General features: G+C 42.9%; 1 protein-coding gene across 1 annotated transcript in view; it reads right to left on the bottom strand.

Moving 5' to 3' along the window:
- NSG2 (neuronal vesicle trafficking associated 2) overlaps positions 1–20,267 on the bottom strand; it is a 102,552-nt gene that overhangs the window by 57,648 nt on the left and 24,637 nt on the right. The window lies entirely within an intron of this gene.

The following is a 20,267-nucleotide window of genomic DNA, read 5'->3' as shown; positions in this document are numbered from 1 at the left end:
ATCATATAATACTTTCCTTTTGTGTACTCTCCCGGGTCATTGGCCCCTAGCAGATATACTAGGGGATCTAATGGAACTGGTACCTGTGCCACTCTAGTAATACACTGTGATACTTCCTCCCAGTACCTATGAAGCTTTGGGCATCTCCAAATCAAATGTATGAAGTCCCCCTGCTGGGCCTTACATTTTGGGCACATAGGAGTATCCCTTCTTTCCCATCTATGTAGTTGTGGCACAGTTCTGTAAGCCCTGTGTAGTATAAAAAGTTGCGACAGTTTGTGCGACGCAGAGACGGATACTACCAGGACAGATTCAATCGCCCTCTCCCACTGGTCTTCGTCTAACTCCCCAATGTCTTCCCCCCATCTCCTGTGGCTTCTAAGGGAGGCATGATTCTGAATTGTTGCTAACAATCGATCATATATTTTTGTTATCAGTCCTCTCCGAACTTCTGCTTGCAGAACCACATGAGTGCTAGGGAGCTACAGTTCATTGAGGGAACCATGAATGCCAACATGTTCTGTGACATACTGAAGCCAAGCATGATCCTCTCACTTTCGGAGACTGGGCCACAGGGCAGTATTCCAACATGATAATGATCCCAAACACACCTCCAAGATGACCATTGCCTTGTTAAAGAAGCTGAGGGTAAAGGTGATGGACTGGCCAAGCATGTCTACAGACCTAAACCTTATTGAGCATCTGTGGGGCATCCTCAAACGGAAGGTGGAGGAGCGCAAGGTCTCTAATATCCACCATCTCCGTGACTTCAGTGGCAACCTGTGAAGCTCTGGTGAATTCAATGCCCAAGAGGTTTAAAGCACTGCTGGAAAATAATGGTGGCCACATAAAATATTGACACTGGGCCCAATTTGGACATTTTCACTTAGGGTTGTACTCACTTTAGACAATAATGGTTGTGTGTTGTGTTATTTTGAGGGGACAGCAAATTGACACTGTTATACAAGCTGTACACTACTTTACATTGTAGCAAAGTGTCATTCCTGCAGTGTTGTCATATGAAAAGATATATTAAAATTTTTACAAAAATGTGAGGGGTGTACTTACCTTTGTGAGATAATGTAGTTGGTGAGGTTGAGAAAAGACCACAGTCCATCCAGTTAAACCTGTGTGTGTGTGCTTGTGTTTATGTCAATAGTACGTTGTATCCCTGTATGTTGTGATCGTTAAGCTGTCTGTCTAATGCCCCGTACACACCATCACTTTATGTGATGAAAAAAAATGACGTTTTTAAAAACGTCACTTTAATTGACCGTGTGTGGGGGAAAACGTCGTTTTATGTCTTCTAAAAAACGACCAAAAAAAATTGAAGCATGCTTCAATTTTATGTGTCGTTTTTCAAAACGTAGTTTTTTACTTCACAGAAATTGACCGTGTGTAGCAAAAAACGTCGTTTAAAAAGACGTTTTTACACCCGCGCATGCCCAGAAGCTACTTATGAAGTGAGCTTCAATGGAAAAACGTGGTGGAATGTAACCTCGATTTGCTAGAACATTGTGAGAAAAACGATGGTGTGTAGGCAACTTCGTCTTTGAAAATTGAAGTTTCAAAAACGTCATTTTTTACTTCACAGAAAATGTCGTTTTTTTTCATCACATGAAGTGATGGTGTGTATGCGGCATAATAGTTTTTTGAAACTATCGACACACCCTATGTTAGGGTCACCAGTTCAGTATTTGTACATTGATATCATATCCTCTCTCAAGTGTCTCCTCTCTAGAGAGAGTAAGTTTAATGCTTGTAGTCTTTCCCCATATCTGAGATCCTCTAGTCCCTTTATTAGCTTTGAGAGTCTCTGGACTCTCTCCAGTTTCTGGACATCCTTCTTGAGAACTGGTGCCCAGAACTGGATGGCATACTCAAGATGCGGCCGGACCAGAGTCTTGTAGAGTGGGGGGATTATTGTTTTATCTCTGGAGTGAATCCCCTTTTTAATGCATGCCAATATTCTGTTGGCCTTGCTTGCAGCAGCTTGGCATTGCATGCCATTGCTGAGCCTGTCGTCTACTAGGACCTCCAGGTCCTTTTCTATCCTAGATTCCCCCAGAGGTTCTACCCCTAGTGAGTAATTAGTATTTTTGTCACCCAAATGTACTACTTTACGGGGCAGATCCACAAAAGTATTACGCCGGCGTATCTTTTGATACGCCGCGTAAGTTAAAATTTTGCGAGTCGTATCTTTGTTTTGTATCTTCAAAACAAGATACGACGGCATCTCGGCTAGATCCGACATGCATACGTCTTAGTACGCCGTCGGATCTAAGCTGCAATTTTTCGGCGGCCGCTAGGTGGCGTTTCCGTCGAATTCCGTGTCGAGTATGCAAATCAGCTATTTACAGCGGTCCACGAACGTACGTCCGGCCGGCGCATTGCACGTCATTTGCGTTCGGCTTTTTCCGGCGTATAGTTAAAGCTACTGTTATGAGGCGTACTCAATGTTAAGTATGGCCGTTGTTCCCGCCTCGCATTTTGAATTTTTTATGTTGTTTGCGTAAGTCGTTCGCGAATAGGGATTTGCGTAGAATGACGTCACCGTCGTGAGCATTGGCTTGTTCCGGGTTAATTTCGAGCATGCGCACTGGGATACCCCCACAGACGGGGCATGCGCAGTTAAAAAAAAACGTTATTTACGTCGGGTCACAACGTATTTACATAAAACACGCCCCCATCACAGAGATTTGAATGGCGCGCCATTAAGCCGCCAAAGATACACTACGCTGCCAAAGATACACTACGCCGCCGTAACTTACGGCGCACATTCTTTCTAGATTAGGAAAAAAGTTACGGCGGCGTAGGGTATCTTAGATACGCTGTGCCCGACGCAGAGGTAAGTGGATTTGGCCCTCATCTGCCATGTAGTTGCCCACCCCATTATTTTATTGAGGTTTCCACATCCTGCGCAGAAGTTATTGCCTGCTTAACTTTGTATTCTCCGCAAATACTGAGATTAAGTTATTTATCCCATCCTCTATCTATATCATTTATAAATAAATTAAACAGAATTGGTCCCAGGACAGATCCTTGGGGGACTCCACTTACCACACCAAACCATTCTAAGTACTCGCTATTTATCACCACCCTTTGGACTTGCTCCTGTAGTCAGCTTTCAATCCAGGTACTCACCTTATGGTCCATGTTGACAGACCTCAATTTGTACAGTAAACGTTTGTGGGGTTTATTACCACTTTAAGTATAAATGTGTGTATATACTATGTGTATGTGTGTTGGGGTGGGTGTGTGGTAGATATAATTGTGGACAATGTGTATGTCACCTAAGTTTCTCACTTCCACATAGTGAAAGGCTCCAGGGTTTATATCTGATGTGGTGAAAACAATCTTGTTTTCTAAGAATCCTAATAAGCTCTGTTCTGGGTCCCACAGCGCTGAAGCTATATAGACCTTTGAGTGAGATAAAGCCTTCATTCCTAGGTGCACATATTACCTGGTAGGCATACCCCTTTATTAGGATATGTAGGCTTTGGGTTCATTGCCCTCGCTTAGCTGAAAATTAAAGTGAAATTCTATGAACCCGTACCTTGTTAACAACCTATTTAGTTTGCAATAGAAAACTACCACGACTACAATGAGGCAAGGAGAAAGCAGTGTACTGACCTTTCCAAATGAAGACCTGTCTGGGGCGGGGTGTGTCAGCACAAGTCTTTTTTCCATTGTGGGGTTTGGATGGCTGTTCTCCCAGCACAGACAGAAAACTGGCCATACTGGGAAGGATGCATTTCCATGCTTAGGATGGTCAGTTTGAAATAGGAAAGCAGGGGGGCTAGTAAGATCAGCAGGTAATTATTAATTTCACACAAAGAAAGCAATGCAATGAGAACAGGATTATTTTTAACACAAGTACATGGTGCAGCAGACAAATATGAAATATTGGGTTAACATACTCTTTAAAGAAAATTAAATACTTATGCAGCGTACACACGATCAGGCTTTTGCCTGGCCAAATCTCATCGGAATTCCGATGGAATTCCATCGGAGAAAAATAGAACATGTTCTCTATCTAAACTCCGATGAAAAAAATCAGATGGGGCTACACACGATCGGAATATCCGATGGAAAAGTCTGTCAGACTTTTTCCATCGGAAATTCTGATCGTGTGTACAAGGCATTACTTTTAAAATAGATACAGTAATACAAACCTTGTTAAAAAGTCTGCCTAGTTATAGTAACTAAAGATTGAATTTTCAGATCCCTGAAAAATCTAAATCATGACTTGTTCTCTTTAGGAAAAACTGAAAAGAACATCAAAAAAAGATTTTCATTTAACACATTTCCTTCTACAGTTTGTATTCTGCCTGGCGCTGTCTAAAATGTAAGAATCTGAGAAGTGTGTACGCAGCAGGCAGGAGTTTCAGAACTCTCTACACGACTGTTTGATTCAGATGGTGAGAAACACAGGTAATTGAATCAATGCAGTACATTCCGCAGGTACCAGCTGGAGTGCTGCTGGATTTTTGGCCTTGTTTCATTCTCCTTTGTTCTTGCCTGAGCCTTTATCAGGTCGGGCCTGCATATAGCTTGATGATCACACCGCGTCTCACACAACACTCTTCTGCACCCAGATCCATCATCAAGGAAACAATCAGGCATCACCAGTTAATTGCACAAAATCAATTCATCGTTTTTTTTTTTTCTCTAGCTTTCATCTGCCAACTTGAAACAAAATGAGGATGAAAGCTGAAAACTGTGCCCATTTTTCCACAGGCATTCAAACACCTAAAGGAAGTCATCTACACATTTATTCTGCAGATTGGAGGCTGGGGTTGTTATCTTAGTAGCATAGCAATAGCCTGAAAGATGATCAAATTATTCCTCGAATAAATCGCTGGCCAATTATACTAAATATACAGCGAATGTTATAATTTAAAGCAGAAAATCGTTCGCCTTTTCTGGTGCTTAGTGTGTCATTTAAGGGTTTATTTATTGAGGAGAATATTCTTGGACACAGATGCTCTGCTCGGTTTGTGTCTCATTGGTATGCGCGATTTCTCTCTACATACTTAATAAGCACAAAATGTCAGGAATGTGAAGAAGATATTGTGCTCAGTTAAACACACATGCCACATATACATATGGTAGTACACTGAATATGCTAATGATAAGATATGGGCTATATTTTTTAAAGCACCCCTGTATTTAGCAATGAATATTATCCTATTAATGTGGAGTGTTAATGAAGATACCGTTCTTGTATTTTTCTACTCATGGACTTATGAAAGTGTCATATCTATTCCAGTGTGCCGCCATATTGTTTTCTGCCATGCTGGTTGTAGAGGAGTTGGGTTTAACAAGGCCACCTGTCATTCAGTATCCGAAAAACATTACTGTGGCACTAAGCCTGATCTGCTGAAAGTAGATGTAATCTCTATTTGCCTTTTTGTGATGTGATAACATGCATTATGTTGCCCATTAACATGCCTTGTATTAAGGCAGCCCATTGAAAATAATGAACTCCCAACACACCAAAAGGTCCCGAAAATTAGAAAGTCAGAAATCTTGTAACACAACACACTTCACCAACACACTTCACCACACAATTGCAATTTGGTAATGCATGATATACCGTAGAAGGCAACACGTTGTGGTGCCATTAAAGTGGATGTAAACCCGATTCATGAAATTTGAGCTGGGCACATATATCTGCAGTGTTTTGTTATCTCTCTTCAAAGGCAAGCAAGCATGTCTAAGGCAATTCAACACTGCTGGTCACATGACTGAAGTTGCTGGAGAGAGGATCAATCAATTGTCATTTCTCCTCCACCCGGCTTGCAGTGAAGTTTGTAGCACCTGCTGCCGGAGGAAGGTTAGGGAGGTAAGCTCATCGGCTTCCAAGCTCCCAGCTCCCAGGATCAGGATCAAGCTCCCAGCTCTCCTTTTACGGATCCTCCACACACAGCCTCCAGCCTATGGTCCCTGACCTCATCTGGCTTCACCTCCCCCTAGCCCCCCAGGCTTGTCAATTGTGTCCCTCACCCCCATCCCCCCTCATCATTCCACAAACCATACTACTGTAACGCCACCCTAATAACTCTGCACTAAGTACAACTATAGCTGGTTCTTTCCCTCACAACTGACATCCGTCTTTCTGAATATCCTCTCTCTTCCTGCAGCCTAGCGCTCCACGGTGGTTGCAGAGGTGCGCCACCTAGCGGCACTTCCTGGACCGCTCCTGCGCTGCCTATTTAAACTCCCAGGACTGACAGTATGGCGTTCCTCTATTGCTGACAGAATGCCACTGTCAGCTGGGCTTCCAGACTCACCTGTACTGAGCCCCAGCTTCCTGAACTGGACCACCAGGAGTTCTTACACGGCGCAACCGCTCACATCAACCAGGTCCAGGCTCCCAGGACACTCATCCATGCCCAGCTATCTGTAACCGCAAGTACTCTGCTATAGAAACCAATTACTATGCACTGCTCTCCATACTTGTTGCTTTGCTTCCAAGGTTATGTTCACTGCTAACGCTATCAAGTGCTATGGAGTTCTTCTGAAGCTTCAACTACAGCTCCCATGTTAAAGTTCATTGCTATAGATACCAATTACTATGCACTGCTCTCCATACTTGTCGCTTTGCTTCCAAGGTTATGCTCACTGCTAAAGTTATCAGGTTCTATGCAGTTCTCCTAAAGCCTCAACTATAGCTCTCATGTTAAAGTTCATTACTATACATACCAATTACTATGCACTGCTCTCCATGCTTGTCGCTTCGCTTCCATGCCTGAGTTTATTGCTATTCTTATCAAGTACTATGGAGTTTCCCTAAAGTCTGAACTACAGCTCTCATGTTATGCTTACTGCTATAGTTGCCAATTACTTGCACTGCTCTCCATGTTTGTCGCTTTGCTTCCATGCCTGTGTTCATTGCTAATCTCATCAAGTACTATGGAGATCCCCTAAAGCCTGAACTTCAGCTCTCATGTTATGCTCACTGCTATAGATACCAATTACTTGCATTGCTCTCCATGCCTGACGCTTGCTTCCATGCCTGCTATTATTATCAAGTACTATGGAGCACTCCTAGAGTCTCAACTACAGCTTCCAAGTTTATCTTAACTGCTATAGATATCAAATTACTATGCACCGCTCCTTATGCTTAATTCCTTGCTATCATGTCGCTGTGCACTACTAGTATATCCTAGTAATGAGGATTGCATCTCAAGGTTACTCAGTACGCAGATACTCTTAAACCCTCTACAGATGTCCTCACCATTGTGCTCTGCCAATGATGTCGGTTACTACTGGTAACAACCAATGAACTATGATGTGTAGACTAATCTGTCCATAGGAACCCAGTCCTGTCTGTACAATATCAGTACCACTGAGCTCACTCTCTCTGGTCAGTCTGACCCCTAGTGTGCAGTCCCAGTACTGCGGCTACTCTTATCCCTATACCTGATCTATACCATTAATTCCATGATTTACTTTAATGTTGCTTATGCTGGAATAAGCGCCATATACTTCACTGAGGCTGTGATGATAGAACCCAAACTCTTAACAGAGTTAAGAGTGAAACCTGGGTTCGAACCTGAGAAGTCTCCTCAGTTGCGATCCATAGACCTGAACCTAATTTGGCGTATCGTTACAACTACTGCATCTACCTGGGAAATCCTCCTAGCACAGCAAAGAGACTACCCTCCCCCGCTTACCCCTTTCTTTGCCCCTCCAGCCCGTCCAAGCAATCAATTCACAGGCCAATTTTTCACTCCACAAGTCGCTCTGTCGCAGAACATAGGACAAGCAGGATCACTAATCTGCAGCTCTAAAGGTTAAGAACCCAGGCTCCACCGCCATAGTTCAGTTGATCCAGGGTTTTATCTGATCGCCCCTGAGGGATCAGGAAGAGATTTTTTCCCTGTCGCTGCTGATTCCATTGCACAGCTAGGGTTTGTTTTGCCTTCCTCTGGATCAAACGGGGAGGGATGGTTTAGTAAGTTGGGGACCCACCTGAAAATATTCCTTCCGCCTCAATATTACCAGCCATAATCTAAAAAGCTCTAAGGAGTGAGCAACTGTTAAGAATCGATCGACGATCAACAGTCAAAAATTACACGTATTCACCCCAGCAAAAGCACATATCATGCGCTTTGGTCAACACAAGATCGGCAGTAAAACACCGACAAGAAATCCATGATTTCATCCTACAACATGATTCAGACTGCCTCTTTATCACAGAAAGCTGGCTAACAGCCGACTGTAACACCATTCTAGGAGAACTGGTGCCAGAGAATTATCGCATTCTAACAGAAAACAGAGTGGGGCAAAGAGGAGGAGGCCTGGCAGTGATCCACAAGACTCACCTCTCGATCACTAAACCAGACCTTCAGAACTCACTTCCATTCATGGAAACCCTCACTCTGCAACTGCAAACAAATCCCCAGGACACCGTTCACATACTACTCTGCTATAGACCACCTGGACCAAAAATGCACCTCCTCACGTCATTGACAGAATTCATCTCCACCTATACCCTAAACATCAAACACCTCCTGCTGCTCAGGGATTTCAACCTCTGGGCCAACTCCTCACAGGACCCCGTCGCCGACACCTGCATTGACCATTTGGAAGGATTAGGTCTGCAGCAACTAGTATGTGGGCCCACACATGCTTCAGGTCACACGCTCGATCTCATTTTCAGACAAGATTTGGAAATTAACATTCTGGAAAATGAGCCGCAACCATAGACAGATCACCATGCAATTAAATTCATAATTGCTAAAAATTCCCCCTAAAAAAAAAACGATAAAACCAGTGACAACACACTGGACTAGATCTCAGAAGAAGCTCCACTCGGAACGCTTCAAAACTACATTAGGGAACAAAATAAAAACAATAAAACAACATCAAACAGCCACAGAAACACTTTACGCCATCAACAAGGCTCTACTACAGTCAGCAGACTTAGTAGCGCCAAAACGCAAAACGTGCATCCGGAAAAACAACTCCAGCTGGTTTAACGACCAGCTGTTGTTGTTGAAGCAAGAGCACAGAAGAGCAGAAGCAGCTTGGAAAAGAAGCTCTTCAGAGGAAAACCATACTATTTATAAGGTAATAACTAAGAAATACCATAAAGAAGTCTTTAAAGCCAAAAAAAATCATTTTTCCAATATCATCGCAAATGCCCTAAACCACCCCCGCGACCTCTTCAATCTAGTCACCCAGACCATGAACCCAGTCTGTCTAGAGGCCCCGAATTCTGATTCACAAGAATTTTGCAACGAATTATCGGATTATTTCATTAACAAAATTGAAAAAATTTGTAAAAGTATTAAGCAAAATAGAACTTTCATCAACCCCCCCTAAATCACAAACTTAATACCCACATAAATCCGCCGCAATCAACTAATTTCACTCTAAAACCCAATATCAATCGGTACTCTGGGAAATAGCACAGCGCCTAATAATATCATCCCCACTAAACTGCTGAAAGAATGTGCCGATATTTTGGCACCAGCTATCACGCAGCTCATAAACCAGTTATTCAAGGAGGGCTTGGTGCCAACCTTGCTGAAACAAGGCATAATCAATTGGTCATTGGTTGCCTGTAAAAGACAGAATCACCTTCAAGGCACTCTGTCTAACGCATAAGTGCGTTCAAGGAAATGCCCCGCAATATCTATGCGAAAAACTAAAAGCCCACAACCCCAATCGCGTTCTGCAATCCACCAAACAAAATCTACTCCAGATACCCAAAGCCAGATACAAGTGCAAAGGAGAACGAAGATTTGCAGTCCAAGGACCTAGACTATGGAACGCTCTACCAACCAGCATCCGACTGGAGGTGAACTACTTGGCCTTCAGAAGAAAAATCAAAACCCATCTCTTCTGAGGGCAACAAAAATTTACTCAGGGAATGGATACTAAGCGCCCAGAGGCGATTCAGTTCACATGTGTTGCGCTATATAAGTTTCTCACTCACTCACTCAAAGAGCTAATGCCGTGTACACACGATGGACCGATGGACTTTTTTCATCAGAAAAAACGATCGTGTGTGGGCCCCATCGGACTTTTTTCCATCGGTGTTAAAAAATAGAACATGTTTTAAATTTTTCATCCAATCTCTAAAATATTGTGCTGGTACTTTGAAAAATCAGTATGACGGAAAAGCAGTGGTAAAAAAAATCACTTATACATAGCCAATCATTTATTTGTATTTTTTGTGGTCATTATAACTAGGGGTGTACAGGGCTTTACCTACATATTTTGTAATAAAAGTTGTCCCCCTTTCTTTTCTTGGAAAGTTGGAATGTATATTAGTGCCAGCCATACACTCCAAGATATTATAATAAGACCTCATGCACACTGGACGTGTTAAGCCGCGTACACACGATCGGATATCAGATGGAATCTAATCCGATAGGAAAAATTTAAAACATGTTCTATTTTTTAACACTGATGGAAAACTGATGGGGCCCACACACGATCGGTTTGTCAGATGAAAACAGTCCATCGGTCTGTTTTTATCGGACAAACCGATTGTGTATACATGGCTTTAGCGTTTTTTAGTGTTTTTTTTTAACCATTTCCATACAGGGCATTTTCACCCCCTTCCTGCCCAGACCAATTTTTAGTTTTCAGCGCTGTTGCACTTTGAATGACAATTGCGCGGTCATGCAACACTGTACCCATAAACACCAAAAAAATCTGCGCTCATGGAAGTCCACACAGTTAAATTATCCCAAATGATGAGGATGAAAAAAAATAATTAGTGTAGAAAATATATTGGGAAACAACAATCCTTTTAATTGAAGACAACTTCAGTGTTAACAGTGGACAGTCTGGATTTGATAACATAACACACTTGACCAGGTAACATATACCAGATATGACATTTCACCGGCAGAACCATACAGTCTCAATGGGTCATAGCTCAAGGTTTTAATCTAACATGCCATCCGCAGGTAGACCACCCATGTCTTGGGAAGAAGGTGTAAAACGGGGCACTGATAGGGGGATGGATGTCGCCTTACCAGCCGGAACCTAGCAGTGCGGGATCCGTATGGCCGCTCCGTGTCACAGCAGGCAGATGGGCGCTGGATTTACCAGTGAATCAAGCCGCCGGGGACACAGCGGTGCGGGATCCGTATGGACGTCCCGTGTCACTGCAGGCAGATGGGCGCTGGACTCACCCACAACTCGAGCCGCCGGGGACACAGCGCAGCGCGGTCAGTGGAGGCAGACGCTCACCCTGTGTGAGCGTGCTGACGTCCCACGTCTGAGACGCCGTTCAGCATCAGAACAGGGATACGCTGAATGCCCTCTGGTGGAAAGTCTGTGGAATACACGTTCTCCTGTATTAGGCTTGAAGCTGCCAGTGGAAAGTCAATACAATGAAGTTGATGAAAAAAATTGTAAAAATTAGGATGAAACTTCCATAATAAGGATGGAGGGGGAAGGGGGAAATTGAAAATATGTCCCTACGTCAGGGACATATTTTCAATTTCCCCCTTCCCCCTCCATCCTTATTATGGAAGTTTCATCCTAATTTTTACAATTTTTTTCATCAACTTCATTGTTTTTTATTTAATAAATATCGCAATTTAAAAAAAAAATATATTGTTTTCCTCTGTTTAGACCAATACGTATTCTTCTACATATTTTTGGTAAAATAAATTGCAATAAGCGTATATTGATTGGTTTGCGCAAAAGTTATAACGTCTACAAAATAGGGGATAGATTTATGGCAATTTTATTTATTTTATTTTTTTACTAGTAATGGCGGCGATCTGCGATTATTTTTGTGACTATGACATTGCGGCAGACATATCGGACACTTTTGACACGTTTTTGGGACCATTCACATTTATACAGCGATTAATGCTATAAAACTACACTGATTACTGTGTGAATGTGACTGTCAGGGAAGGGGTTAACAGTAGGGGGTGCTGAAGGGGTTAATATGTTCTCTGGGAGTGATTCTAACTGTACGGGGAGGGGACTCACAAGGGGAGGAGACCGATGTGTGTTCCTCTGTACTGGGAACACACATCGGTCTCCTCACCTCGCCGGCAATCCTGGGTGCCCGGCGGACATCGCGGCTGCCGGGCACGCGCACCGGGTCCACTCGGATCGAGGGAGGGGTTCCTGCCGGCATCAGTTTATAATGGCCTGGTAAGGAAGGGGTTAATGGATCAAAATTGTTTAAAAAAAACGCTGGTGAGTGATGTTTTTAAGTGTTTATCGACGTTTATCAGCGTTACAGCATTTTTACAGCTGAAAAACGTCTCTCAGAACCCACTTGTTTTTTTTGTACTGCTCAAAAACGCCACTGCCTAAAACTGCTGATAACAGCCTATGTGTATATGGAAACATAGGATAACATGATGGAGAGTTTAATGACTGTAGAAAAAAAGGTCTACTGCCAAAAACAGCTGCTGTAAAAATGTCAAAAAACGTCCAGTGTGGATGAGGCCTTAATATTATCTAGCAGTCAATAAACAAAGCCAAGTATTACTGTATATACTATTGTTTATGGTATGGGGCAGCTGCCATCTTGGTCTTAAAGTGGAGGTTCACCCGGAAATAAAAAATTTTAACCTATTTTTTTTTAAATCGGCTAGTTTTTTTTAAATCGAAGCTGTACTTACCGTTTTAGAGAGCGATCTTCTCCGCCGCTTCCGGGTATGGGCTGCGGGACTGGGCGTTCCTATTTTGATTGACAGTCTTCCGACAGACTTCCGACGGTCGCATCCATCGCGTCACGATTTTCCAAAAGTAGCTGAACGTCGGTGCGCAGGCGCAGTATAGGGCCGCACCGACGTTCGGCTACTCGTGACGCGATGGATGCGACTGTCGGAAGCCTGTCGGAAGACTGTCAATCAAAATAGGAACGCCCAGTCCCAAAGACCATACCCGGAAGCAGCGGAGAAGATCGCTCTCTAAAACGGTAAGTACAGCTTCGATTTAAAAAAAACTAGCCGATTCCCCCAGACAAAATGAGCAGAAATCTAAGGTTAAAATTTTTTATTTCCGGGTGAACCTCCACTTTAAGACCAAGATGGCAACTGCCCCATACCATAAACAATCAATCTAAGGGTAAAACTTTTTTTATGGGTGAACTCCCGCTTTAACTTCAACTTGGCCATGTATGGATCGAAATTTGGCTGATTCAGAAGAGACTAGCTAAATCTCACAATAGGTATGGGCACTCTGGTTTAACAGAAGTCGTTATATCGATCAACTTCTGTACAATTGCCCTGTCTTATTTTAGCCATTTGATCAGCACTGCAGCTGTAAAGGAGCAACGTTGACATAAAACTCCCCTTTAAATCCAAAGTCACCCTATAGCTGTATGGGAAAGGTTAAATGTTTAATATGAGAATAATATAAGATTAAATAAGAAAAGAAAGAAAGAAAAAAAAACGTTTAGCAGAATTTGTCTTCCGAGTGTAACTTAGATTTATTCCCTGTTTTGCCGCACAATGGCTGCACAAAGCAGCAGGTCCTTTCCCTTAAAATAAATTGTCTGCATCTGGCCAGATCTCCCAGGAGATTATTGGCAAATTAAAAGAGCAATTCTTCCAGGCATGAAGTTTAGTCAGTCCTCCCCCTCCCTTCTTCTCATGCATATTATCAAATTACTATTGTTGTTCTTGGAATATTTGTGAGCACCGCATGCAAATGTCCCCTTAATGTTGGCTTAGCTTTATTTATTTTTCAGTCAGCAATGCTGCTCTGTGCTACACTACGAAGAGAAAAAATGGCAGCCAACTAACCACTTGTTTTTATTTGTATTTGAGGAATACAATACAGGTTCAACAGGTATAACGTAACCCTCTTACCACAAGGTCACTTTTATACTAGCCCTAGTCTGTAAAAGATGAGCGTCTACAGCTGCTTCAATAATTTGCTACTCTCTGGCTGCTGAAGGTAATCAAACCTTCCAGTTAAATGTCTGTTCCCCTGCTGAACATTGTTGTTCCTTTAGTTCCTTTCTCTAGTTACGCCTGAGCCAGCAAGAGGAACCGCAGCATGCTACATGTTAGGTGCTTATATGCTAAGAAACTGTATGTGTAACATCTATATGTAGTTATTACCGCTTACAGACATCACAGTGTTCTCCCTGACATTGCCCTCACCTCACTGTGAGGTCAGAAGGACAGCTCCATCTTTGTTTAGAAATCATTCAGGATGACTTCCTGCCAGGGGCAGCCCGTCCATTAAGGACGCATGGGCACCGCCTCCCCATCCATGCATTCAGCCCCCATGTAGGAAGCCGGATGCATGAATTCCAATGGGGGGTGTTTTTTTGAAGCACGTGATTAGAGCCAGAGGCTTTAATAGGCTTCAAAGAAAGGTGGGCTCAAGACGCAGATTGAATATTCGCTATTTTCACACTGATTCTCGTCCTGGCCAATCAGGAAGTGGGTCTGAGACCTGTTTCCCGATTGGCCAAAAGTAAAAGCGAGGAGGAGGGAGGAGATGGAAGCCACGGTATTGCCCGAGGAGGAGAGAAGGGGAAGGGGAAGCCGCCAGTGATGCTCGCCTCCTGTGGCCCGGGTGAAGCGCTGCCCACCATAGATGGGGTAAGTGCTCCGGACTACAGGAGTGCAGTTTGTTCTGCACTCCTGTGACTTGTTTTCAGCTGACAGTCGGCTAAAGCCAGTCAGGATCCACTCAGGTGCCTGAACCGGCAGCTGGCTCAGGCTCTCAGTGAGCCACTGAGAGCCTGAGCCAGCTGCTCCCACCCCCTCCACAGACCAACATGCCAGTGAGCGCTGGAGGGGCAGAGTAGAGAGCCAGTGACAGACAGTCACCGGCTCTCTGCTCTCTGAAGACTTAGAACTGAGCAATCTGATCGCTCAGTTTTCAGCCTTAGAAGAAACAGGGGAAGATGCAGCATCGGTCCAATGCTGCATCCACCTAGGTGAGTATATATATTTTTCCTAAAGAAGCCACACTTGTCTTTTTACATAATTGTGTATAAAAAGGGTCTTCGGGCAGATAATTGAAGTTTAGATGATTTCTGTCAATGTTTTTCATTGGTGTCTAATTTGCACATACAAAATAAAATACTTAAAGTGGAGCTCCAGGCTCCTTCAGAATTTTTTTTAAAGTCAGCAGCATACAAATACTGTAGCTTCTGTAGCTGTAGCTTCTGACTTTTAATATTAGGGCACTTATATTAATCAGCTATCAGGTGCTGCTGCTGCCATCTTGACTAGTGTTGAGCAGAATACGCCATATTCGATTTCGCGATATATCTCGAATATATAGTCGAATATTCGAGATATATTCGCTAAATTCGAATATTCGTGATATTTTATCGAAATGAAATGATTGCGAATTTTCGCTATTGCGAATGCGAAAATAATTGCGAATTTTCGATAACTGCGGTAGGAGCACTCTGATTGGCTCAGAATATTCTTGATATTTTTTCGAAATTTCGCAAAATGCGAATGCGATATTTACTGCGCAATTTCGACAAATGCTGTAGGAGCACTCTGATTGGCTCAGAATATTCTTGATATTTTACAATACAAAATAATTGCGAATATTCGGCAAATGCGGAAGGAGCACTCTGATTGGCTCAGAATATTCTTGATATTTTACAATACAAAATAATTGCGAATATTCGGCAAATGCGGAAGGAGCACTCTGATTGGCTCAGAATATTCTTGATATTTTACAATAGAAAATAAAAAGTGTTTTGCATTGGTGGTGATTCTTTACTCTATCCATCTGTCACAGCCGTTTGTCAATCAAACACCTTGAAGATTGAACACGTTCATGCTGCATGCTTTGGACTTTTTTTCACTTCACATATCAAAGACATTTTTATGAAAGATTATTTTTCTATTATGGGAACTATATTTCTTTATATATTTGTTTCACTGTGTATTTCACAAGTTATTTGCGCTTGCTTATTTTATAATTTGCCCACATGTCTTGTCACTAGACATATTTTTTATTCTTGTAGAGCGACTCCATTTTCTGTCTTGTATTAATTTATGTTGTATAACATTTTTGAGTTGCTGCTGTATTCTCCCCTTTTTTTAAGGTATGCGCAATTTTTTCCTTCTTACAAAAAAAAATAATATCAAACATACAAATATTCATAACAGAAACATACACAAAGCCCCCCCCTTTTGCATCAGAGACAATCAGAGTTCTCCTACCACAGTTATCGAAAATTCGCAATCATTTTCGCATTCGCATTAGCGAAAATTTGCAATTTTTTTTTTTCAATTCGGCAACATAAAAGGATCGCCTCAGCTTAGCTACTCGGCCCAGGGTCTCTAATCATACCAGCAATGCTTTTAGACGTCAATAGGATGTGATCTGTTTTAAAAATAAAATTGAAAAAATGTGAATATTCGGAATTGCGAATATTCACCGCGAAATTCGAAATATATCGCGAATACTCGAATATGCCATATTCGAGCCGAATATTCGCAATACGAATATTCGTGAGCAACACTAATCTTGACTAGGAGAAACCAGGAGTGAAGCTTACAAAACAGAACAAAGAGATCTAGTCCTAGGTATAATGTCGTATTCTAGTGAGACCAAGGAGGGTTTAAATCAGTCATTCTCAAATAGGGTACCATGGAACCCTAGGGTTCCTTTAGGTATGGTTATGGGTTCCTTGAGCTGTGGCTAACTGACCTTTTATTTGATAGTGCCTGCATAGTTCTAGGTCCAACATCACTTGGCAGAGCCAGCAGCATGACTAAATATAAAGGATAAGGATAAAGGTTTTAAATAAATGAATAAAAGATGATCATTGTAAGCACCACTGTATATGTTATATGGTTTGTCTAAAACCTCCAGCTAACACTTTTTCTGGACAGCTTGGTCTGTTATTGTAAGTGAAAAAATATAAAATCTACTGACAAGATCAACAGGTGAAAATGAAAGGAGAAGTATGGGTTTATGAAAAAAGTAAACATTCCATACAAACCTCTCTGCTGCAGCATCCGCGTGATACTTAACTGGTCCCACGTCGGCTCTAAGATAGAGAACTGAGCAATCACAAGATCACTGATCGCTCAGCTCTTGGTCTGCTTGGGCCAAAGGGCAGTCACTGTCAGTCACCACTCTCCACTCACTCACTGGAAGGAGCAGGTGCAGCTGGCTCTGGCTCTCAGCCATGTGCTGAGAGGTGGAGCAAGCTGTCAATCAGACAGCCAGATGGATCTTGCAAATATTGTTGTGATCTTTTAGAGTCTGGGGTGGCTTTCCCTGTCAGCTATTAGCAGGCAAAAGCCTGCTATTAACTGACTCTGGGTCACAGGAGTACAAAGGTATAGGTGCTCCTGTGACCCACAACAGAAGTACAGCCAAAAAAGCCCCCCCCCCCAAAAAAAGGGAACCGTATGCAACTACCACATCTAAGAATTGGTCATTTGCAATAAAATAACTTTTGATTCAATATCACTTTAAAGCTGAAGTCCAGGCCAGGGGCGGATCCAGGGGGGGGGGGGGGGGCTGACAACAGGGCAATTGCCACCGCCGAGAAATTAGCTAATTAGAAATGAGAAATTAGCTCATTTCTAGTTGCGGCTCTGCGAGTTCGCGTACGAGTGACAGAGAGGGTGGGTGACAGCGTGGACTGCCAGGTGCCTCAGTGTGTGGGCGGGCGGCTCGGCGGCAAGTGAGAGTCAGAGAGTGGGTGGTCAGATGGTCAGCTCTGTGGGTGAGCGGGCAGCTGGCCAATCAACAAGCCGGCAGCCGGGGAGCAGAGAGATGACATCATCTCTCACCACCCTGCATCAATGCAGTAACTTCCGCCCTCACTGTGCAGGCAGCAGAGAGATTACATTATCTCTCTGCTGCCTGACTCTGACAAGCAAAACACTACCTTAGCACCTGACAATCTGCAAGGTGAGGTGGCAAGTGACAATCTGCATCTGGTGGCAGGCAAGTGACAATCCGCAACATGTGGCAGGTGACGTGGCAAGTGACAATCCACAACATGTGGCAGGTGAAGTGGCAAGTAACAATCTGCAACTTGTGGCAGGTGACGTGGCAAGTGACAATCCACAACATGTGGCAGGTGATGTGGCAAGTGACAACCCACAACATGTGGCAGGTGACGTGGCAAGTGACAATCTGAAACTTGTGGCAGGTGACGTGCAAGTGACAATCAGTAACATGTGGCAGGTGATGTGGCAAGTGACAATCCCAGCTTCAGTAGCTAGTGAGTCACTTACCTGAATAAGTAAAAAATAAAAACCCTATCCTGGCCTGCTGGTCTGCACATTTTTTACAGGTCAGTTTGTCACTAGTTAAAGAAGCCTGGATCAGCATAAACGCCAAGGAGTCTGGGGCTCAGCAATAGCAGCTCCCATATTTTTATTCCTACAGATTTAAGGTAAATATCTAAAGCCTCGATTGGATTTCAATCAGACAAATCCGTGGAATTTTGTGCGAAGGGCATTGGCCGTGAACTTGTTCTGCATACAATGTGGTTTTTCTGCTCTTTAGCACCACCCTTTGGGCAACTTCTGCTAATGTTGTGTTATGGTTAGCATTGCTTCTGAGCATGCATGTTTGTACTTTTGATTTTTTTCCGACGGACATGCTATCCCACATTTGTTGTCGGAAATTCTGAAGGAGAATACAAAAGGTCGGATTATCCGACAAAACCCTGCCATCACACAATTCCCGTCGGAAAATCTGATTGTGTATACGAGGCATTAGAATTCACAAATGCTTGTTAGCTATTTGTAGACCAATATTCAATTCTCATATTTTTTATAACATATTATTAAAATTTCACAAACGAAGCAAGCACAGGTAAATTTCAAGCGAAAATTACTCCTTTAGTACATCAACCCTGATGTGGCTATTAAGACTGACATTTGCAAGTGTCCTCAACCATGTGAAACCTTGGTTGCTATGGTAACCTTTTTCCCTCCTGAACAAGTGAGTGAAATAATTGAAGGAAGTGCATATAAACTGCTGCTGCATAAGTTATGAGCACCCTAGAGAAAGGAAAGTAATTAGAATTAAGTTAGAAATTAAAAATATATGTCCCTACATAATCGAAGATTTTATTAAAATTGTATTAAAACCAACCGTTTATAATAGACTGTAAAATAGTTTGGACTTTATTTACCTATCCTTTCTGTTGAGCAAATAAAGGCATTAAAATAATTACATTATCCTGCACTACTAGTTTTTAGGCTAATTCTCCAGCAATTAAGAAATAACTCTATCCTGGAAACTGCAGATAATTTATATGTGGAGCGATTTTATCAAATGAGTATACCACTTTCCCATCTTTGTACATTATTTACGCAGAATCAGAAAACGCATTAATCACTACAGTCATTTATTCATGATGGGCAATAAAATTATGCTGGAAGGATGATGTTGAATGTAGACATAATTATATTAAGATGCCTGACTCGGAGAATGATCTATGCTCTAGTCTAAAGGCTGCAGCCTTAGCACTGCATAATTTTGTTATATATACTGTGTTTCACGCCAAAATAATCCCGGGTATTATAGTTGTGGTAAAAAAAAAAAGCACTTGTGGGTTTAACTAATATTTGTTTTGTACAATTCTCCTTTAAGGAGGCATGACCAGGGCCGGATTTCAGACAAGGCCAACAAGGCCAGGCCTCGGGGCGGCAGTGGGTGCAGGGGCGGCACTGCGGCTGAGAGGAGAGGACAAAAAACAGAGGGAAGAGGAGGTGAGATAGTTCTTGGCAGCAGCAACCCCCATCCCGGTTCTCAATGTCATTTTGTCATTTTCGGCAGCAGCAGCAACCCCAACCACCCCCCCCCCCCCCCCCCCCCGCTTCTCAGTGTCCTGCCGAAAAAGTCCCCCGGCGGATAATGTCCCCCCCGTACTGCGCAGGCGTGGGCGGCATTGAAGGACCCGGCCTTGGGGCGGCAAAGGGAGTAAATCCGGGCCTGGGCATGACATGGGGTGTGTCCTATACCTGCATACCTTGCTAATAGGTGTCTTTCGTCCCCATCTCAAAAAGTTGGGAAATATGAATTACAAGTTTATTTGAATCATGTAATGCATATTTATATACACCTAGCCTCCTTTGACCCACATATAATCAATAGAAGATAAGAAGATAGCACCCTGACCAATAAAGTCTTTCATTTGCTGATGTACTGTGATCTTATTGGGGAGAACACAAAGATGACGACATCAGGGTGTTGCCACACCTTTGTTGTCCATAGGGTGACCACGTGTCCCGGATTGCCCTGGGACAGTCCCGCATTTTGCAGGTCTGTCCCGGGCACCTTCATTCCAGGACAATACAGTG

Source organism: Rana temporaria, chromosome 3, assembly GCF_905171775.1.
Source record: "Rana temporaria chromosome 3, aRanTem1.1, whole genome shotgun sequence".
Classification (NCBI taxonomy): Eukaryota; Metazoa; Chordata; class Amphibia; order Anura; family Ranidae; genus Rana; species Rana temporaria.
The sequence above is the reverse complement of the archived record's forward strand: the minus strand, read 5'-3'. Positions and strand labels throughout refer to the sequence as shown.